Raw genomic sequence first — 22,911 nt, forward strand, 5'->3', positions numbered from 1 at the left:
TTGGGAGGTTTACAGGATCCATCCTGGCAGGAAGCAAACAGGCAGGGGCTGTGCCAAGGGATGATATCACGGGAATGATGGACTCCAGAGCCACTTGGACAGATCAGGGAGAGATAAAAGGGGGAACTGTCTGATTAGAGCAGAGCCCCAGCCCATCACCTTGAGAAGATATGCAGGGGCATTTTTTGGGGAGGGGGAGGAGATAACAAATGAAATGTTGCAGTGACCCGAGGGCATCACAGAACCCAGGATGGCTGGGAATGGAAGGGAACTTAAAGCTCATCTCATTCCACCCCCTGCCATGGGCAGGGACACCTTCCACCAGCCCAGGTTGCTCCAAGCCCTGTCCAACCTGGCCTTGGACACTTCCAGGGATGGGGCAGTCACAGCTTCTCAGGGAATTCCCTCCCAGCCCCTCCCCACCCTCCCAGCCAAGAATTCCTTCCCAATAGCCCATCTAAACCTTCTTTCCTGACCTTGAGTCAAGTAGTTTCATCCCCTGCTCCCTTTGGAGCCTCCAGTGATGCCATTTTTGGGTACCAGAGATGCCCCCTCAGGCCCTGGGGCAGCTGCACCCCCCACTTCCAACCTGGGCTGACTCTTTCCAAAGTTTATCCCGCTTTTCTCACCCAGGTGAGCTCAGCCATAGAAATACTGCCCCTAAAGAGGTCACAAGATTTTTAGCCAGAACCAGAAGGGCTTATTTCTATCACTGAATAATTTCTATCCATGGATCAATCAACAGTGAGCAGCAAATGTGTCCATCCCTTGAGGCCACAGCCAGAAATATCCTATTTCCTTCATTCAGCTGGATTTTTATCATGATTTTTATAATTTTTTACTCAAAAAGTAAAAAAACTGGGCTGGGGATTCAGGGTAGTAAAATGTAGTTTTTCCCAACAGTAAACCCAGGAATATTCCTTGTGTCCCAGGCCTGGCACTAAATTCCCTGTCTATAATATCCATCTCCACCATCCCCAGCATTTCCTGCTGATTGTGCTCCAAGAGGAATGCTTGGACACATGGACACACACTAAATTATTTGGAGAGGGAAAATAAAAAGCACCTCAGGTACTTGAAGACTCAAAAATATAAAATGTTCAACCCTTTCTCCCTGTTTTCTCCACATGGAAATTTACTCCAATCATCAGCAGGTGAGGATTGTTCGAGCTCTCTTACTCCTTCATTTTTGTGATGCCCACAGGACAAGGAGAAGCCCTGATGCCCAACTCTGCCTGTGGGAATACTGCAGGGAAGATTCCACTCCAAGGGGTGCTTGGATGAGCTTTATGTCACCTCTGAGGAGGGACCACAGAGAGCTGGGAGCATGGTGAGGCCAAGGTGAACCCCAGTGAACTGATCCAAACATCCATTATTTCCCGTGCATCCCTTGGGGAATTTCAGGAATTACTGAACAAGGTTAAGTCCAGTCCGGATTTCTCATCCAGGTTGCCCAGAGAAGCTGTGGCTGCCCCATCCCTGGAAGTGTCCAGGGCAGGATGGACTTGGAGCAAAGGAAGGAAGGAAGGAAAGGAAAGGAAAGGGAAGGAAAAGGAAGGAAAATGAACCCCAAAAGGCTGCATTCCCCATCCAACATCTCTACGGTTCTCTCTGGACCTGGTCTTGCCATCCCACGTGTCTCCTCCATGCCAAAGGTTTCCTCAGCATCCTGCTGGTGCTGGGGGCGATGGGAAAACCTTCCCACGTGGCTGCTGTGACCCTGGAGTGTGAGGGACATCCATCCCCTGCCTGGAGCTGCAGAGCCCCCCAACCCCATGCTGGCTGTGCTGGCCAGGAGGACACAACCATCCCCTCAGCTCGTGACCTTCCACTCCCCTCTAGTGGCTGTGGAGGCCGAGAGGAGCACAGAAAGGACTTGGTAGCGCCTCTTTTCCCCAGGGATGCCATCTGAAGGGACAAAGATGGGGCTCTTCGGGTCCAGAGAGACCTCGTGTGCCCACGTGCCACATCCCTGCAGGCTGGGCCGGGGTGGTGGAGGTGTGGGTCACAACCTGCAGCTTCCTCACCTTCAAAAACATACAAAAATAAATTTTAAAAAAAAAAAAAGTAATTATTTTTTTCTCCCTATAGAGACAAGCTGAAAAAAATGTGACTACGACTGGCTGCAAGGCATGAAATCTGTCATCTCCTTCTCCCCCACCCTTATCTGGAGCCTGTAAGATTCCGGGCTTTCCGTTTTATTCGTGAGCTGAACTAATCCAAACGTGGCCCAAAGCCTGGAGAAGAAAGATGATGTTAATCTGATGCTCTGGCTGCAGTTCCCGGTGCTGTCAGCTCCTCACAGAGTTAAAAACGAGTGGATGAGAAGGGGGCTGGGTTGGGATAACAAACATCAGGACCCCCCTTGGTTTCTCCGCTGTCATCCCAAGAGGTCCTTTGGAGCTGGCGGGGATCCTTGCTGAGCAAACATCTCTGGGTGGACATCTTTCCCAAGCAGAGGGGTGGGAACAGGGCACCTGAGGCTTCCCAGGGGCTCTGGGGCCGGGTTATTCCCTATGTGATCCCTTGGGACTGGTGGGGTGCCTGGGTGAGGCCGTGCTCCCGGCCCTGGAGCTGCTCCAGGCGCTGGTGGAGGGACAAGGAGCGACCCCCAAGCTCCTGCCCTCCTGTGTTCCACCTCCTGGCAGCAGGGTCTTTGCCAGATGTCCTCCCTGATGGCCTCCCAAGGGCACCTCTGCTGGGATGGCAGCATTCCTGCCTCCAGGTGGGGGGGAGCAGCTGTCCTGCCTGCACAGGGAAATGTTGGGACAAACCCAGCCCTGGAGGGGCACCTCCAGCTCTCCCCATGCCCCCCATCCTCCTCTGCCTTGGAAACAGGCAGAGGATCCAAGATCCATTCTCCTTGGGAACATCCCATCCCAGGCTCCTTGCCCAGCACCCTGACCTCTCCCCCAGTGCAGATCCGGGGACCTTCGTGTGTTTGTCAGAGCACTGAGATTCCTCTTTTTTTTTTTTTTCCTTCTTTTCCCCCTCTGGAAGTTGGGAAGTTTCCAAGATGAGTCAGTGTCCGCCTCTTCTCTGTAATTAGCACTCTGGGATTTGGGAGTAGGACTTCGGTGTAGTCCACCAGAATTAATCAAAGTGTATCTTACATTAAATGAATATTAAATGCAGCAAAACCTTCATCCGGCCAAATCCCTCCTGACTGGCACATCCTTATCCCAAGTCTTTTCTCCCTCTGCTCTTTCCTCCTCCTTTTTTTCCCTTGTTTTTGGTCTCTTTTATCCTTCCCTTTTATCAGCATTTCCCACAGATCTCACAACCTCTTTTCCTCTTAAAGTTGGCCCTTCTGAGGAAGGCTCATTTTTCTTCCACATTTTTTTATTCCCAGCCCTTTTCCTTGTGTCCATGAATCCATGGATGTGTCCTGTGGTATTGGGAAGCTTTGGGCTTTGTTTGTTTGCTGCTTCACAGGCTTTTGACATCTGAAATCAGAGAATTATTTTCCCATTTGTCAACAGGAATAAAACCCCAGTGACCCACCCTAGTGCTGCTTTCCAGTTCCCAGGAAAACCTCCTCAGTTTTAAGGGATTTCAGGAGCAAACAAACCCTTGTAATGATGAAATGTTTCTTCCCTGGAAGCAGATTCCCTGTCTTTGGATACCTGTGGTGTCTTGGATCCCTCCTGGATGACTGGCAAGTTCTTAAAGACCGACTTTAGAGCTGGAATTTCACATTCCCTCTTCACTTCAGCTCTGTTTTCAGCTCCCAGGATATATGAGCACTGACTTTTCTAAAGCAGCAAAGCTTCAGAAACACTGATTTGGGATGAAAAATGAAATCATGGAAATGTCTGATGAGCCAAAACTAATTTTAAAAAAAATTACATTCTTTGTAAAGATATATTTGTCAGCCTGAAATTAAATATTTACTTGAACACTGAAATATTATAAAACTTAAAAAAAAAAAAAAGAATTTTAGAATCAGAATAATTCCAAAGTTTTCATTTAGAAACACTTGAAATGGGCCTTCCTGATTTTTTTTTTTGTCAGATTTTGTTGTTTTTAAAACCAACCTCCTCCTCCACGAAAATTCTTCGAATTATTGTATTGTTAAAAATGTAAAAATATTTAAAATTTTTATCTAATATTAAATAAAGAAAAAAAACCAACACCCACCCACCTCTACTTACTCAGGCTTTTTCCATCTTCCCAAGGCCACAGGAATGAGCTGCTCCCTGCAATCCGGGAGCTGTGCAAGACAAATGTCACCTGGAGGTGAAGAAATCGAGGACAGAATCTGAGAGCTGAGGAGTTAATGACGAGGAAGATGTTTTTTGGCATCAGTTTGGGAAACAACTCAGTCCAGCCCAGGCCTGTAACATGTGCTGGGATACAAGTGTGAGCCTGAGTCCCACTTGGCACGTGCTGGAAGTGCTTTCCTGAGTCGAGGCCTGGAGTTTTAACCTCCTAAAAAGTTCTGGCAAAGCATAAAATGTGTTTAAAGCCCAGAAATGAAAACACGTCGTCGTTGGCAATAACCTTCCAGTTTTGAGGGATGTTCCTTTTATAGGCCAGAGACATATGGGAAAAATTCCTGCGTTTCCCAAATAACAACACACAGGGTTGGGAACGGTTTAATCCGAACCAGCACCGTGGGGTTGGGTCCTTAATGAGGCTTGGATGGAGTCGTGCACATGCTGCTAACCCTGGTTGGGACAAGGAGAGCCCTGGATGTGCCCTGATGGACCATGGAATGACATCCCACCTGCACCTACAAATGTTCAGCCTGCAACAACCAGCCCAGGGCTGTCTAGGGGCTTGTGGTTGAGTGTTGACCTCGTGCCTCATCCAGGGAGGTCCTCAGTGTCCACCTCTTCCAGAGCCAAGACCCAGAGCCATCCTGGCAGAAAGAGTGGGATTCCGAAGGGGAAGTCTCTCTGCTCCAAGGCTACAGATGCTCTGCAAAGGCCTTGGCAGAGTGAGCTCGGGGGCAGCCAAAGGCACGATGGGGGGACAGGCAGTGTGGGAGCTGTGAGGACACAGCTGAGCAGGGCCTGGACAGGATCCTCAAGGAATGCCTCCCCTCCTTGTGGGAACCAAGCTCATCCTCCCCTCCACATCTCAGAATGCTGAGCGGGGCAGCTTGGGATGGGGCTTGGGAAGGAGCCCACTGGAGTCGGGAAGATAACGGGAACGCCCCGGCCAGCAGGACTTGGCTTGGGATTTTGAGTCTCCAGAGGAAAGCCCGGGCTCATGGTTCCTTATCCCCCTGCTCATCCCTTGACTGCATTCCCGCTCCAGGCTGTAACAGGCAGTGGAGCAGTGCCTTGGAGGAGCTCCATTGCACACCCTCTGCAAGGGCTGAGCCTGGAGTGACAGGGCCCCCCAGAGCCTGTGCTGCCATCCTGGGCTGGGACTGCTCTGTCACATGGGGGGGTGACTGGGAGGTTGGGCACTGTGTGACTTCCAGGACAGGATGCAAGCCCAGAGTGAAGAACTCGCCCTCTGCCAGCGGCCAAAATCCACAGCCTGCTCTTCCTTCAGGCTCCAGAGTGTTGGTAGACCAGCCAGTCTCGGAGATCAGGCAGGGTATGATCCATGCAAGGCTTGTGTTCCAGCCCCATTTCAGGTGTGAAAGCCACAGTAAAGGTCGAGTGGTTTCAACTGCTGAGCCTTTGGAGCAGGGCAGAGCTCTGAACCCCAACCAATCCTGCTTTCCTAAGGCATCACTTGGGAAAACTTCCCCTGAAGATCTGCTGTGGCACCAGGAGGTGTCCTGGGGCAGGAAAGGGGCAGTTGCTCTGTCCTTTTGTGTCCTTTTGCTGTTGTTATATTTATCCAACGTGCTGGATTGATAACCAAGTGCTGGGTGGATAAACCCCCTTAAGCTCTCACTAAGGAGGGAACTAGGCTTCAACCCTGACTTGGACAATGCCTTGTCCTTTTCCCAGAACTCTGCCTCCCACCTCTCCTCCTCCTCCTCCTCCTTGCAGTTGTATCCACACGATGGCACCAGTCCCCAGGCACTGTCCTTCGTGCTGAGCTGGGCTGGGGAGGTGAGGTTGATCTTGTGGGGAGGAAATTTTCCTTGACAGTAACCCAAGTGGGCTGCAGAAGCACTTTGGTTCCTGGCCGGGTGGATGCAGGAAGATCATGGAATGGTTTGGTTTGGAAAGGACCTTAAAACCTATCCCACCCCCTGCCATGGGCAGAGACACCTTCCACTAGACCAGACTGCTCCAAGCCCTGTCCAACCTGGCCTTAGATATGAATCCCAGAGCTCAGAAATCACCCACTTGCAGGACTGGAGCAGCCAAATCTCTTCACCTATTTTGGGCTGATCTAAATCACCTCTCCTTTGCTTGGCAGAAGCCAAATTCTTTCCCCACAGTAGCTGAGCTCTGAAACTTCCCTGGAAACAGGAGGGTGAGCAGTGAGCACTACCACTGGCTAAGTTCCTTAAGAGATTGCAGGGTTGGTAAAGGAATACTGGGGCTCAGAGGCAATTTCCCAAGGAGAAATGCAGATGATGCTGAGCACTTCGGTTTGCTCTCTGATCCCGAGCTTTAGCCCACCTGAAACCAGCTGTGTTTCCTGCTTTTTCCCTTGTTTTCTCTCCGAAGCCAAGTAAACACATGTGTTTTGGACAGCAGGGTTTGGTTTTGCACTTCCCAGCCCCTGGCATGTCAAACAGGGCCCTGCTGCTGTGGGAACACAGGTGGCAGAGCCATTAAAACCAGGTAGTGGCACTGAGGGACAACCCAGAGGTTTCCCATCTCTGTCACGTTTATTTTTCCAGCACTGGGAAATCGGAGCACGGGGAAGGATCCCGGTCAAAGCTTCCCAAACACCTTGGGGTAATCAGGAGTTGGTTCTGGGGAGATGAACTATCCCCCTTGTTAAAGGGAATGTAAAGGTGTGTGTGTGGGGGGGAAAGTCATCCTGTTGGTACTAAATGGGAATTTATGAGCCGAGTTCCTTGAGGAGGAAGGGAGAGGGAGGCGGTGGCATCGTTTGGAAGTGAAATCATGGGCTTCAAGCCTGACCTTTGGCTCCTCCTGACCCCAACAGTAATGAAGGGGAAAGGGTCTGGCCATATAAACACATCCCAGCATGAGGCTGGGTGGGGTAAGATCTGATTCCAGCCCAGCAGAGCTGGACCAGAGGTAGCTGCTCCCAGTCTAAGTGTTGCTGGGGCTGGACTTCCCCGTCCTGTCCCTCCCAGGGCTGGGAGGTGTGTCCTGCAGCCACCTCTCAGAATGGGGCTTTTGCCTTCCTGTGTCTTTCTCACCTCGTTCCCTCGTGTCATCCCTTGGGAGGGATGGGATGGACACAGAGGAGCACCCAGGGCATTGTGCAGGATGGGAGCAGGGACACATCCACCCGGGGCTTCGCTCCCATCATCCCGGTTGGTTGTGGGGTGTGTGGAGTGAGAGCTCTGCAGATCTGATGGACGTTTGGAGGAATGGAAAGGGGAGGCACTGGAAAATGTTTGTGTTCAAGGCCAGCTTGGACGGGGCTTGGAGCACCCTGGGATAGGGAAGGTGTCCCTGCCCATGGCAGGGGGTGGCACTGGATGAGCTTTAAGGTGCCTCCCAACCCAACCCATGCTGTGATTTTCTGAGAAGGGCTGTGGCCATGGAGCTCCCTGCCCAGGATTTTGGGTCCACACCCCCTTCTCCCCAACGAGCTGCCCTTCCTGTCCCTTGGATGGAGATTCCTGCTCCCACGGCTCTGCAGCAGCTGCCTCGTGTCTCACCCGGGCAGTGCCAGCTGCTCCCTCGCCCAGCTCCTGCGGGGCTTCCACCAGATCCCGGATTTGGGAAAACAAGCCGCTGTCTGGCAGGGCCCTTCCTGCAGGAGGCTTTCCGAAAGCAGGGATGTGAGGAAATTCCATACTGGATCTCCCGGCCATGTGCGAGGCAGGAATGTTTTCTTTCAAACGACCGCCCGGGGCAGCTCCAAAGCGGCGATGAGCCGCAAACGACCCGCCGAGCGCACTGTCTGCGGGAGCTGGGGACACAGCCACGGCCCCAGGCAGGGGTGTCACACCTCAGGCAGGGATGTCACCAGGCAGGGATGTCACCAAGCAGGGATTTCTCACCCTGGTTGGAAACAATGAGCCTTGGAATGGGGCGACAGTCCCCTCCCACAGCCTGGAGCGGGGAGAACAGTGTCCCCAGAGGGGTCCCTGACGGTGTCCCCATATCCCCAAGGATGTCCCTATGGCCACCTCTGTGTCCTCACCCCCCACCCCGTGTCCCCCAGGTTGTCCCCATGCCCCCCCTCCGTGTCCTCAATCAACCCAGACGGGTGAGGGACTTCATTGGGTTTATTGGTATCCACGATGTCCTTGGGGTTGTCCCCAAGGGTGTCCCCAGGGATGTCCCCCAGGTTGTCCCCCAGCTTGTCCCCAGTCAGCCCAGGCAGCTGAGAGACCATCTCATGTTTACTGAGGGGTTCCCACGATGTCCCCAAGATTGCCTCCAAGGGTGTCCCCATGTCCCTCCCAGTGTCCCCAGTCAGCCCAGGCAGCTGAGGGTCACTCTCAGGTTTATTGAGGGGATGCCAAGATGTCCCCAAGGTTGTCCCCAGGGGTGTCCCCCTGTCCCTCACAGTGTCCTCATGACCATATCCAGGTTGCCCCCATGTCCCCCAGGTTGTCCCCAGTGAGCCCTAACAGGTGAGGGACCGTCTCATGTTTACTGGGGGGTACCCACGGTGTCCCCAGGATTGTCCCCAGGGGTGTCCCCATGGGTCCCCATGTCTCCATGGGAGTGCTTTCTCCCTGTAGAATATAATGGGGACAGCAGTGACAATTAGGAAAAGCCAGAGTGATCCATGCAAGTCCCCACCCCAAACCCCCTTCACACGAGAGCAAATCCCTGCTGATTTTCCACTGGAAGCACGTGCTCCAAGTGTATCCATGATCCAGGCTGGAGCAGGGATGAGGGAGGGATCCCTTTTGTAAGTGTTGGCCAGAGGAAATGGGACTTATCTCCCAGAAATGAATCATATTTCAGCAAAAACTTCCTGCTGAAAGATTGTCCTCCCAGCCTTTGTTCGGGGCTTGGCAGCTCGGGAGTTGCTGGAGTTTGCAAAATCAGCCCTTCCCACCCTCTGATCCTGGGGCTGGAATGGGAAATAGGGAATAAAGGCAGAGGGAATGTGTAAGGTTAAATCCGTCAGCTCTTCTGCTGTGAGCTGCTGCAGGATGTGGAGCTTAAGGAGGAATTTCAAAGGGAAGCCACAGATAAAGTCCAGGAGAACTTGTGTGTGCTTGGTGAACATACCTGTGCCACCTTGGAATTCTGGCATTGCCAGCTTAAAATTCTGGCATTGCCAGCTTGGAATTCCAGCATTGCCAGCTTGGAATTCTGGCATTAGCAGCTCGGAATTCTGATATGGCCAGCTCAGAATTCTGACATTGCCAGTTTGAGATTCTGGCATTGCCAGCTTGGAATTCCAGCTTTGCCAGCTTGGAATTCTAGCATTATCAGCTTGGAATTCTGGCATTACCAGCTTGGAATTCTGACATTGCCAAGCTGGAATTCTGGCATTGCCTCAGACAAACCCCTGCCAGGTGCTCACGTTTCTTGGAAATCAGCCTCTAGTTCCTTTTTCTTTCCTGGAAAACCAGCCTTTTGGGATGGGGAAAGGACAATATCTCCTGTTCATGTTGCAGGAAATGTGGGGTGAATCCAGAAAACAAAAATAATTAAAGCAAAATCCACAGATTGACTGGAAAATCAATCCTTAGTTTCCTTCTTCAAAAGCTATGACAAGGCTCCTTTGACAAGGTCTTTGCACCATTCCCATCTTTCTGTTCCCACACTTCAGGAGGGGAGGGAAGAGAAAGGTCCCCTTGCTTCTGGAGAATTTAAAATTCTTTTCTTCCCAACGGCAGGGAATTTTTCCTGGGAAGGCAATTCCATTCCTGGCCTGGTGGACTCCTTGCTCATTCCCGAACAGAGCCCTGAGGGGACGAAGGCCTCGGGAAGCTCCACTGGCCCCCAGCAACCCAAGCTGAGGTGAAAGAGCTTTGTTGGAATACGAATTAAGCTCCAGCCTGACCCTTTCTGGGGATATTTTCATTTGCAAAAGCTTTAGGAGGCAACTAAAGTCTTTCAGTGAGGGGACAGGACATCAAAAAAGGGCTGAGTGTACCTTACCATGCCCCAAACAAATCCTGGGACTGCAGAGGAGGGGGGAATGGCATCAAACCCACAAAACTCATGGAGATACAGCTCAGAAACCTCCACGGCCCTGAATTGTTCTGTTAAAATTGGTTTAAATGCTGGTAACAATGGAATCATGGAATCACAGGATGGTTTGAGTTGGAAGGGACCTTAAAGACCATCTGGTTTCACATTTCCCACTAGCCCAGGTTGCTCCACCTGGCCTTGGACACTTCCAGGGAGGGGGCAGCCTGTGCCAGGGCCTCTATTCTAATTGGGGTTTAAGGGAGCAGCTTAAGCCCAGCTTTGGTCCTAGAAGTGGGAGAAAGGGTTAAAGATGAGACCAAAAACTTGGGATTTTTAAGTCCTTGAGAAGAGAGCTCGTTGGAGTGTGAAGGGATGGGCTGTGGAAGAGGGTCTTCTGCGGGGATTGACCTCTCCTCCTGCTTTCCTTTGCTTCCAGCCATCCCTCTGCTGCTGAAGCAGCTGCTGGAAGAGGTTTTATCTGCCTGAAGAATCACAGAGTCATTAAGGTTGGATAAGCCCTCTAAGATCATCCAGTCCAACCATCCCTCAGCACTGCCAAGGCCACCACTCACCCATTTTCCCAGATGCCACATCCACAGGGCTTGGAAATTCCTCCAGGAGTCGTGAGGTGATTTCACATCACTTGGGATTTCTGGGTGTGGTTTTTCTCTGGATGTCCAACCCTGATTCAGGTCCCTTTGTCACTGCACTCAGAATGGCAGTAAAGAGATTTATCCTTGTCCTGACTCCATAAGTTACTCCTGACAGCTCCCAGCTCCCTCCTGTCCCAGGTTTCTGTGGGTTTTAGGTTTCCCTCACCAAGATCTCAGTGCTGAGGTGACCCCGACCTCTCACCCTTCCAGGGGGGTTGAATTTGCCACCCCAGAACTGCTGCCCAGGTGGTCCCAGATAATCCAGCATTCCATATCTCCAAGTATCCCTGGGAAAAACTGTCAGCACTCCCCCTTTTCCTGATCCCTCCTTGCTGTCAGTGTGTGAAAATAGGGTGGCCTCAGAGGAAAAGAGATCCCAAGGGATGACACTTGGGATTTGGATTTGTTTGGGGTTTCTTTTAATTATTGTTATTATTATTTCATATGATCTGTATCAAGGACTGGCTGAAAATCCAAAAAGCTGAAGATTTCCCCCCCACCCTTTTGAAAATGAGGGAGTTGTCTGTGCTAAACTGAGATGGGGTTGAGTAAAAACTGACTCAAAACCCCCCAAATCAGTGCATTTTACACCCCCACCTCAGTGCCTGGCTACTTTCCAGTGAATATTTTGCATGTTATGGGTGTTTTCTGTCACCTTTCAAGGGCACAGAGACCAAGTGATCCAGGACTGATGTTTATCCAGGCTCCACATGTGTGTAGGTGCTTCCATGGAGGAGCGTTCCCAGTTTTGGGATCTATCTGAGCCTGCTGCATCAAGGGATTTCTTGATTTCATCCTCTTTTGCATAGAAGTTTGTCCCTACTCTTGGTCCCATCCCTTAATCTCTCCCAGGGTGGTGCAGGGGTGGGATTGGGAAGGACCAATTCAATCCCCTTGGAAATTAGGGGTGATAAATGCTGTTGAAAAAGACTCCTCTGTAAGAAAAGTAAAATAAATATATCCCTGCCCTGCCCAAGCCAGCACTTTGAGCCTGGGTTTCCTGACTGCCCCACAGGCCAGATGAGCTCCTGTAGGATGAAAATCCCTTTCAACAGCCGATGGAAATGTCTGTGTCCCAATCCATCAACTCCAACAGGTTTTCTCTTAAAAATCTGGAGACTTTACAGCTCTCAAATTGTCAGGGCTTCCTGGAGTGTTTTCTGGCCTGGGCTCTCCCTTCAGGAACTGGTTCCTCACTGACCTCACCACTTCTGCCTTCTCTGCCTGAAAAACCTGTTGGATCTCCTCTCCAGGCTCCAAATCGACCTCTCCAAGGCCACTCACCCCCAGGAGCCCCACAGTTCATGGAAGAACTTCCAATGAGCCTTGATTTTCACCAGTAGTTGCAGAGGGAGGTCAGATGATTTGCTCTATACTTAAATCCGTGATATTGGAGCACGGGGGGAGCAGCCCTGACTTTTGTAGGATCAGGGAAGGCACGTGGCAACTGTGATGGCACAGGATCCACCGTGCCTCGGGCAGGTCCAACCATCTCCTGCTGCTCCAGGCCTGGCAGAGCAGAGCAGCACCAGATTAAAGGTGAATGGATTTGGGTGCCTGTGCTGGGAGAAATCTCCCTTTTTGTGGTGAAATCACTTCAGAGCATTGTTAAAGGTGTGTGTGGGGGAAATCATTCCTTCCTTCTGAGGGCTGTTAAATTCCCCTTCTGCAGTGGTAGTTTGGCTCTGCTGGTCCTAAGCCCGGCCTAAGCTGTTGTTTACTGTTAAGGAGGAGAGTTGAAGGGACAGGATGGATTTGTGCTGGCGTTAAAATAACATTGGACATTGGGGCTCCAAAACCTGGCAGGGAATTAATGCATGGGAGCCACACGTGTCCAGTGGGGATTTGGCATCTTAAAATGTTTTTCTCTGGAGCTCATTGGGATGGAATGATAGGATTTGTGTTTTAATGGCTCAGGACACCACAGCATTTTTTGAATTGCCAGAGTTGATGGAAGAAAAGGGATAATTTCAGTGTTTCCAGATCCACCATGACTGGAACAACCTGGTCTAGTGGGAGGTGTCCATGGCAGGGCTTGGAAGGAGATGGGTTTTAAGGTCAATCCCAACCCAACCCATCGTTTGGTTCTATCTCCAGGTACACAAGTGGTGCTCATTCCCTCTGCATCCCATCACCCTGGGAAAGAGTTTTTAGCCAAACTGCTGCGTCACAACTTTGAGGGGTGCAAGGAAACCTCTCAAAATAAATATAAATTAAATAAAAATTAACATATATAAAATATATAAAATAAAAGTAAAATATTGATGTTATATATGATAGAATTATAGTTATAATTTAAATATAAATATAAACATAAATGTAAATAAATATAAATAATTTTAAATAATATATTATAGAATATAAATAAAATATAAAAATAAATATAAATAAATATAAATAAATTAAAAATAAAAAATAAAACTATTTAAAATAAATAAAATATATAAAATAAAAATAAAATATAGATATTATATATGATATAATTATGGTTAAAATTTAAATATAAATATAAACATAAACTTAAATAAATATAAATAATTATAATAATATATAATAGAATATAAATAAAATATAAAAATAAATATAAATAAATATAAATAAATTAAAAATAGAACAAAAATAAAACTATTTAAAATAAATAAAATATATAAAATAAAAAGTAGATATTATATATTATATAAATAAAATAAATATAAATATAAATATAAATATAAATATAAATATAAATATAAATATAAATATAAATGTAAATGTAAATGTAAATATAGAATCAAATGTAAATATACTACATATATTAAAAATAGAAATGTCAGACCCCTGGTAGCTGCATGACATCTTTATTTTTATTGGCAAGAGAAGCAGTATACACAGCAACATTGCAGTCTCTTAGCTCGTTAAAAATATCTCAATAAATAAAACAAATAAGCCACATATACACTGGAACAGAAAAAAAAAGAAAAATAATAAAAATAAAAACAAACAAAAAAAAAAGGGGAACAGGATGAGCTGTAGCAAATCATGGAGCAATAAGGGAGAGGTGGCAGAGTGTGGAGGGCAGTCTGTGATCCAGGCTTTATTGTCACAAATCATGCAGGGAGCTGGGCACACCGTGGGCTTTTGTCCTTCTTTTCCTATTTTTTTCTGAGAGCCTTGGTCCGGTTTTGCCACGACTGTACAAGAAATCAGGGTTTGACTTTCAAAAAATACCTCAAAAAAAAAAGAAAAAAAAAACAAAACAACCCAAACCCGCTACAGTTCAGGGGGAGTAAAACCAAACCCAAAGATGTCTCATCAATGCGTTCCTGAATTAAGATTTCTCTTGTGTTTTTTTTCAGAAAAAAAAAAATAGAAATTGGCACTAAAACCCCAAAGCCAGGGACAGAGAGACAAGAAACCCAACGGCAACGGGCAGCCAGGAATGTCACTTCTCCTCTTCTCGCTGGTCAGCGGCTTTGGGGGGAGAGGTTGCAAACTTCCAGCCCGTTTGGTGCTGTTTTCTGCTCAGTCCAAGTGCTCCACCGAGAGTTCAGAGCCAGGGAGGTCAAGAGGGGTCTTTTGGACCAGTTGACTTGAGGTTTTTAAGGTTTCAGAAGCTACAAACTTGGATAAATCCCAATTCCACTTCAGTTGCAGACGCTGGACACTCTGGAGAGAAGGGAAAAAAGAAGAGAAGAAAAATAAACACACTGAACATCTTTCTGAGATGTGTTGTCTGGGAAGTTCTTTTACCCTAGAAATCCAGCTGTGGTTCATATCCACCTGTTCAGCCCTGCCCCTCATCCTAGAACGTGGTGAATCCGTGCTGGGAGAGATCCAGTTCACCAGGAGCATCCCCTAAGCCTGGGGATGGGAAATGCCTTAAGGAATGGGGAGATGGGATGCTCAGCCTCCTGAGAAGGGCTTTAGAAAGCCCATCCACAGCTCTTCCCACACAATCAGGCAAATCCTGCTGTAAAGGAGTGTTTTCTTTCCATGCAATATCCAAACTCAAAAGCAACAGCGAAAGAACAGCATAAACTTCCCAATTCCTTTGACTTTGGGATGTGCAGCCCAAGTTTAGAGTCAAAAACCAGATATAATAATTTCCACCTGCTAAGGAAAGCTTCCATTTAGCTGATTTCCATTTCCCTTTGTATTTCCCTTCCTTTCTTCTTTCCAAACCTTCCCAAACCCCCCCTTCCATTTCCAAGTCATTAATTATCTAATTACAACACATTCTGCAGACGAGCTCAGGGACCTGACAGGCTGCCCAGGACCACTTAGAGCTGAGCTCAACTGCTGAGCTCAGCTGCTTGGGGTGGTGGGTTGGGGATGCCCAGTCTGTCAGATGACTGCTGTCCCTCTCCTAAGGCTGGCCAGGGAGGGATTCAGGGCAGGAAAATAAAATCCAGGGAGGAGGAAGATACCACAGAGCAATTTTCTGATGTTTTTTTTTGTTTTTGCGATGATTTTCTCCAGCAGGCAGAGGGAGGGTGGAAGGGTGGGCCCTGCCAGCTACAGGAGGCTTTGCTGTGGCCTGCTCTTCTCTGAGCTGTGAAAACGAGGTAAAATCTGGCAAAAAGCAATCCTGGGCTGCTCTATTCCCATGGATTTTTTCAATCCCACCCAGGACTGCAGAGGTGAGCACAAAGCTGCCCTCGGAGCAGAGCTGTGATGTGGGAGCTGATGATTTGAAACCCAGGACAAACACCTTGCTCTGCTGCTGCTGCCCTGAGGCATCTCGTTTCCAATGGTTCTTTCTGGTTCCCAGCAGCTCTCTTGGCTCTGGACAGCTGGAGAACTGGGAATTTCCCAGCAGTTCAGAGCTAGGAGGTGTTGTGGCTTCCCTGTTCTCCTGTGGTGATGCTCCACCCTGTGGGCAGTGGCCCCCGAGCTCTGGAATGGCTCTGCCATGTCCCCTCTCCTGCTCCCAGGGGGTTCTCTTGGAGGTCCTTTCCAACCCAAACCACTCTGTGGTTCTGTGACATTATCCTCTGACTCTGGCTTGAGATCCTCACATCAGGAATCTGCTCCTTGAGTCCCGTCAGGGGGAACCTCCTGGCTGAGGAAGAGGGAAAATGCCCCCAAACCATCTGTGGGCTGCTCCTTCCTCCTTTTGTCCCCACCACACTGCAGCCAAAGGCTTCGTGGAGCCAAAGGCTCCTGCCCCTTGGTCCTGGAGAGCCCAGCTGGAAGTGTCCCAGTAAACCCAGTGCCTTCTGCTGGCCCTGATCCCCCACTCCTCACACACCAGGAGGGGAAGCACGACCCCAGCTGCCTTCTGGAGCTGGAAAACGAGGCAACAGGACCTTCCTGGGCTCCTTCCCCTGTTTAATTACAGAGATCAATGGAAATGTGGCACCTGGGGACATGGGGTGGGACCTGGCAGTGCTGGGTTAACCGCTGGACTCGAAGATCTTTCCAACCCAAAATATTTCATGGGGCTTACTCTGGAAAGAAGCAGCTATGGATTTTCCAAGGAGGGGGTAGAGTTTTTTCCCAGCACTGAGCTGGTGTGGTAGCACAGCTTTCCAGAGCTTGGTTTTAATCCCAGCTCATGCACAGCTGGGATTGCCCTCCCTGCGTGTGCCTCAGTTTCTCTGGTTGGGAAACCCCAGTCCACCCCTTCCTGTCTCCCGGTGCCTGCGGGATCTGAGCCGGTGGTGCCTGTAAGGCACCTTGGGATCCTCCAAGGCATAGCTGGATGCCATAATTCCATATTATAATAATGTAGGATTGCAGTGTCTGGACTGAGAGGTGATGTACAGTGACAGTCTCTGCTGAAAACACATCTCACAGAATTCCAGGATGAATTGGAAGGGACATTAAAGCCCATCTCATTGCCATGGGCAGGGACACCTTCCACTAGCCCAGGTTGCTCTGAGCCCTGTCCAACTCGGCCTGGAACACTTCCAGGGATGGGAACTACTTTCTCCTGGGATTTCCAAGCATTTCCTTGGGTTTTCCAAGCATTTCTTCGGGTTTTCCAAGCATTTCTCCCACCCTGTAGCTCGCTCAGACCCAATGCAGCTCCCTCGAATGGAGGGCTTCCTGCTCTAGTTTTCCCTGCTTTAGGAGAACTTCCCAGCCACATAAGGAGCATTCCACAGCCTGGAAATCCCAAGGGCTTCTGGCTTGATGGAAGGTGGCAGCAAAACACAGCCCTAGTTGCAGGAAATTTCACAACAAGTCCCCAAGGCCTTTGCTTATATAGGATTGGGGTGGTTTGGGTTACAAAAGGAGTGAAATCATTTCCATGACGTGGCCAAGAGCGCAAATGAAATGGGAAATGCAGGGAAACTGTTGGAGTTTGTTTGTTAGTTGGTTTTGTTGGGATTTGGTGTGGTTTTGTTGTTGTTGTGTTTTGTTTTGTTTTGTTTTGTTTTTAAGGTTTGTCAGCTTCTTTGAAAGTCGAGAATGTAAAACAAAGGTTCTGCCCTCAGGGCTCAGCCTCTCTCCTTCCATGGGGGTTTCTTCCAGCCCAAATCCCTCCCAGGAAGCTGCTGGTCCACCTTCCTGCCCTGTTTTTGGGGGGTGGGGAGGGGCTCAGGGGGTGAGGGGGGGTGAGGGGTGTGAGCACAGCAGCGGGGAGGATTTCAGCAGTCACTGAGAAGTTTATAAACCGTTTCCTCCTCCCTTTCCCTTCACCTTGGGGAAGGAAAAACCAGTGTGGTTTAGCCCAGCCCTGCTCAGTGGGACAGCACAGGGCACTTCCCATGGGAGCTGCCTTTGGGAACCTCTGGAAGGAGCTGGAGTTGCCATAAGCATTGAGGTTGCTGGTCCTCATCCGTGCTCTTAATTCAGAAGGATTTAGTGCTCCAGGTGCTGCATAAAAACTGGTAAGATATTCCAAACCTGTTATAGGGTGAATGGGGACAGAGAAGTCCGTGTTGAGTTATTTCTGCTTGGAAATAATGCCTGGACAGGGCAGAGCAAGTGCCTCAGGCAGTGACCTCTCTGGGTGTCACCCAGGGCTGGAGAGAACCTACTTAGTCATCAAGATGAGGAAAATGGGATAGAGAGGAGCTCATGGAACTGCAGATTGGAAAGACCTTAAAGCTCATCCAGGGACACCTTCCACTAGCCCACATTGCTCCATGTGGCCTTGGACACTTCAGGGATGGGGCAGCCACAGCTTCTCTGGGAATTCCATCCCAGCCCTTCCCCACCCTCACAGCCAAGACTTTCTTCCTAATATCCCATCCAAATCTCTCCTCCTTTAGTTTAAAAATTTATTCTGGAATAGCCCGAGCAGTGCTGGGTTAGGACACAAAAGGGGACTCTCCTGCTGTAGAAAATCAGCCCAATCTTTCATTCTGTGCTAAGCAGCAGCTGCCTTTAATATTATTTTTCAAAATAAATGAATAAATAGGAGCAGTTCAGTTATTGCATGATGTCACCCCCCTGGTGCCTCCTTCCCTGTGGGCACAGGGACAGGCTAAAACCACAGGGAACAATGTGGAGCGTGACTTGGGGGACACATGTGGGCCTTCCCAGGGAAAAGGGCTGACATGGAACTCTGAAATGCCAAAGCAAGCGGCTCCAGGAAGAGGATTGTGCTTTTTAAAGCTTGGAAATGCCGAGCTGGAGAGGAGGATGGATTTCTGTGTCTTGTCTCCCAGGCTGGAAGTCTGAGTTTGGATCATTGTGGGCGGGAGAGCCCTGTGTCACCTGGGAGAGTGGGATGGATGGAACCACTGTAGGTTCCTGGCTCCTACAGCCATCCCATCCTCCTCTGTCCCCACAGCCATCCCATCCTTCTCTCTCTCTTCATAACCATCCCATCCTCCTCTGTCCCCACAACCATCCCATCCTCCTCTCTCCCCACAACCATCCCACCTTCCTCTCTCCCCACAACCATCCCATCCTCCTCTCTCCCCCCCTCAGTGATCCAACCCATCCCCAGGTTTGCCAGCCAAAGGATGGACATTCAGACCTTTGTGGCAGCTTGAAGTGCAGTGGTCTGGGATCCCCAGGAGGGTCTTGCTGGGGACACAGAAATCCCCTAATTCCCAGGTTTTCCTCACCTACAGGAGGTGCTCCCTGCCAAACCCCCCTAATTCAGCCCTTCATCCCATGCCCATGAAGCAGAGACCAGCATTCCCAGCTGTTTTGGGAACACACAGCATGGACCAGTGGGAATATCCCCGCTCAGGTTTGTCCACTTTCCCTTCCAGCATCCCGGGGTGTTCTGATACGCTCCAAAACCTCCTGAAACTCGTGCTGCTCCAGCTGAAAATCTTCCATGCCTGACAGTGATTCCTCTTTTTTTGCCATTGTTTTTGTTTTCTGGAGCTGGGTAAAAAAAAATGTTCCAGCTGTTTTGGTGTATGGGAAGAGTGGAAAAGAGCCGTGCTCCAAAAACGCCGATGGCATCCCCGGGACTGGGTGTTGGAGGCTGGAAAGCTGGAAGGCAGCATTCCCTGTTTGCAAAGCAGAATCCCACCTCGACCTGGAGGGAATTAAGGTCATTTTGACCTAATTGTGAGCCTCCCAAAATCTCCTTTCCAGCTCTGCACGGGGCTGAGTGCTCCTGGGAGCTGGACGATCCAAACTGAAGGAAGGAGTCACAGGGAGTTGCTTTGGCTTGGCTTTTATCTCTGGGAAGCAGCAGGGATGTGTTAGGATGGAGGAGAGGTGGTGGCTGGCAGGAGCCGGAATCACAGGATCATGGAATCATGGAGTGGTTTGGGTTGGAAGGGACCTTAGGGATCACCTAATTCCCACTCCCCCCCCCGCCAAAAAGGGCTCCAACCTGACCTAAACCACATGGAGTACTTCAGCTGAATCCCCCATGGATTCCATGGGGATGGAATTCCAGGGCTGTGTTGTGTTTAAGGCTGGGAAAACCCCATCTGCAGGTGTTGTATTCCTGTTTAATGTTTCGATGTACTCCCAGAGATTTTTATAGCCAAGTTGAAGGAAGAAGGGATGTGCTGGTCTATGGATTGCTGCGGGATCACCAAAGGGATATTCCCAATCTTATGGAACTGTCAAATGGAGCCAAAATGGATGGCAGCACATATTTCATAGAATACCAGAATTCCAGACTGGTTTAGTTGGAAAGGATCTTAAAGCCTATCTCATTCCATGGGCAGAGACACCTTCCTCTAGACCAGGTCCTGGTCTAGGACCAAGCCCTGTTTAAATTTAAATTGATCAAATTTGTTTAAATTGGAGCTTGTTTAATTGAAATATATATTTGTTTGAATTTAAGACTGGCCTTTTTTAAATTTAAAATATTTCTGTGAGTTGGATGGTGCAAAAAATGCCACTTTTTAGGAAAAATACCACCTTGCTCAGCAGCAGGACCTTGACTTTTGGGGGCTATCCCACCACAAAGGGCTATACCCAGCATAAATCCCTGAATTTTTGGGGTGTTTCCCCTCATAAAACACTAAACTCAGTAGAAATCCCAGGATTTTTGGGGGGTTTCCCCTCCCAAAAGGCTAAAGCCAGAAGAAATCCTTTCATTTTTTGGGGTGTTTCCCCCACAAAAGGCTAAACCCAGCAGAAATTCCTGGATTTTTGGGGTCTTGCCCCTTATAAAACACTAAACCCAGGAGAAATCCCTGGATTTTTGGGGGGTTTCCCCTTATAAAACACTAAACCCAGGAGAAATCTCTGGATTTTTGGGGGGTTTCCCCTCATGAAAGATTAAACCCAAAAGAAATCTCAGGATTTTTGGGGTATTTCTCCCACAAAAGGCTAAACCCAGCAGAAATCCCTGGATTTTTGGGGTTTTCCCCTTTATAAAACACTAAACCCAGGAGAAATCCCAGGATTTTTGGGGGGTTTCCCTTCATGAAAGGCTAAACCCAACAGAAATCCCTGGATTTTTGGGGGGCTTCCCTCCACACTGGATTTCTGGGGTGTTTCCCCCACAGAAGGCTAAACCCAGCAGAAATCCCTGGATTTTTGGGGTGTTTCCCACCATGAAAGGCTAAACCCAACAGAAATCCCTGGATTTTTGGGAGGCTTCCCCCCACACTGGATTTCTGGGGTGTTTCCCCCACAGAAGGCTAAATCCAGCAGACATCCCTGGATTTTTGGGGTGTTTCTCACCTAAATCCAGGCTTTTAAGAACTTGGTGGATGGCTGCAGGTAAAACATCCTCCCTGCATCCAGCAGCTCCTCAGTTTTCATTGGGATTCCACCTCTCTGGGGATGTGGAATAAGGAACTGGAGATTGAAGCCTTTTCCTCTTGCCCTGAGACTATTTCTCCCTCTCCAGAACATCTTGTGCATCCTTGAGGAAGGTCAGACCTCACAGTCTGGGGAAAATTGAGGCAGTGAAGGATCCTGGTGCCTCCTGGCCATGTGTGACCCCAGCCTTTGGAGCAGGACGGAGCCCAGGCTGGTGGAGCACAGCCACGAGGTTGGGACTGACCAAAAAGTGCCTCACCCACCCTGAGAGAAATCCAGGGCACGTGGGAGCGCTCTTCTCCTAAATAACACCCAGAGCAGGGAGAAGTATAGTGATTATAGGTTGGACTCCAACTCAGAGGTCTTTTCCAACCTAATTGATCCTGTGATTCTTTTTTTTTCCCCCCAAATAAGTCCAATATCAGGAAGCAACCAATGTTGACTGAAATGACTCAATAATATTGCTTTAAATCTTTTTTTTTTCTTTCCTTCTACTGCTGCAGAAAAAGTTACTGGTGCCCACAGCCAGCCAGAGAATTCCAGGATGGTTTGGGTTGGGAGAGACCTTACAGCTCATCATCTCATTCCACTCCCTGCCATGGGCAGGGACACCTTCCACTAGCCCAGGTTTCTCCAACCTGGCCTGGAATGAATGGATGGATGGATGGATGGATGGATGGATGGATGGAACGAACCCTTGAGAAGAAGACATCAAGAGGAGAAAGCCAAGGTGGCCTCCATCATGCCCAGGGACCTGCCAAACACTTCCCACGGAAAAAACTTACATTTTGGACCCAAAACACCTAGAAAAGGCCAGTTCTTCACCACTCCAGCTCAAATCAGTCACCTGGAGCTGGAGAGGAGAAGGGAATGCTGAGCAAGGAAGCATTTTACTGCTGGGATGCTCTGAGTTCCTGTGTTGTGTCCTTCCCCTCTGCACAACCTCTGGACAGTCAGGAATGTTTGCTCCAAGGTGTCCCTCCCTCGCCAGAGAATTCAAACAAATATAAAATCAGGTCTAAACTGGGAGGGGGGGCAGGGGGGAAGCTTTAGACAGGAAGGACCCTCCTCCAAAGGCAAACTTCCCTCATCCCAACACTCCTCCACAGCCTGAAGGGGGCTGGGGGCAGCTGGGAGGGGAGGAGGCAGGTTGGTGGGAGCCCCCTGTTAAAACCTTGGCAGCACATCACTGGAAAAGCAAGGAATTGCCAAGAGGAGGAAGCTGCTAACGAGAAGTTGCAAAAAGGCAGGAAAAAGCAGTTTGGAAGGACCGTGGAAGCTCTGGCTGCCTCACGGGAGCAACCACCAGCATCTCCTGAGCCACGGGAGGGTGAGGGGACAGGGAGAGCCACCACCAGCCCTCCTGGCTAAAAGAGCTCATAATGTCTCCCCTTGGCTCATCCCCACCCCCTGAGCCAAACAAACACCAGGCACAGAAGGTGTGGAATAAGCAGCAGGGAGTGGGAAAAAAGGCAGGGAACGGGATGTTCTTGGGAAGTACACGGGGTTGAGGTGGAGAACCTGCCCTGACACAGAGGTGGCCCTAAAGGGAGGCTCTGAGGCTGAGGAGGTTCAGACCAAGGATGAGGGCACTCAAATCAAGGTTCTGGGTGGGCCTGACACTTCCTAAGAAAAGCCTCCTTCAGATCTCATCCTGCACAAACACAGCTTGGAAGCTGAGGGGGGTTTAGTTTAGGATGTGAAATGTGCCCGAGGTCCCAGCCTGTCCTTTCAGGGATAAACACAACCAGGATAAGAAGTGGACTCTAAAAACACCCCTTTGGGAAGAGCAGGGAGTTTTCCAAAGGCAAACCTCCTCCCCCTCTGCCTTCCTGCCAAAATAACACAAATTTGGGGACAAACACCTTCCCTAAAAATAAATCTATCCATCTGGGGCTTTATTCTTTTTCCAAAGGAACTCTTTGTCTCTGGCCTGCTCAGCCAGAAGCTTCCCTGCTCTCCCA

The 22,911-nt window shown here is 49.4% G+C and overlaps 1 protein-coding gene across 1 annotated transcript in view; it reads right to left on the minus strand.

Moving 5' to 3' along the window:
- Positions 1-13,753: 13,753 nt before the first annotated feature.
- TWIST2 (twist family bHLH transcription factor 2) overlaps positions 13,754-22,911 on the minus strand; it is a 30,940-nt gene continuing 21,782 nt past the window's right edge. Inside the window, exon 2 of the mRNA XM_027667838.1 lies at positions 13,754-14,467. The gene's annotated coding sequence lies outside the window, so the exon portion shown is untranslated. The remainder of the gene's footprint in view (positions 14,468-22,911) is intronic.

Source organism: Corapipo altera, unplaced genomic scaffold, assembly GCF_003945725.1.
Source record: "Corapipo altera isolate COAL_440 unplaced genomic scaffold, ASM394572v1 354, whole genome shotgun sequence".
NCBI classification, from domain to species: Eukaryota; Metazoa; Chordata; class Aves; order Passeriformes; family Pipridae; genus Corapipo; species Corapipo altera.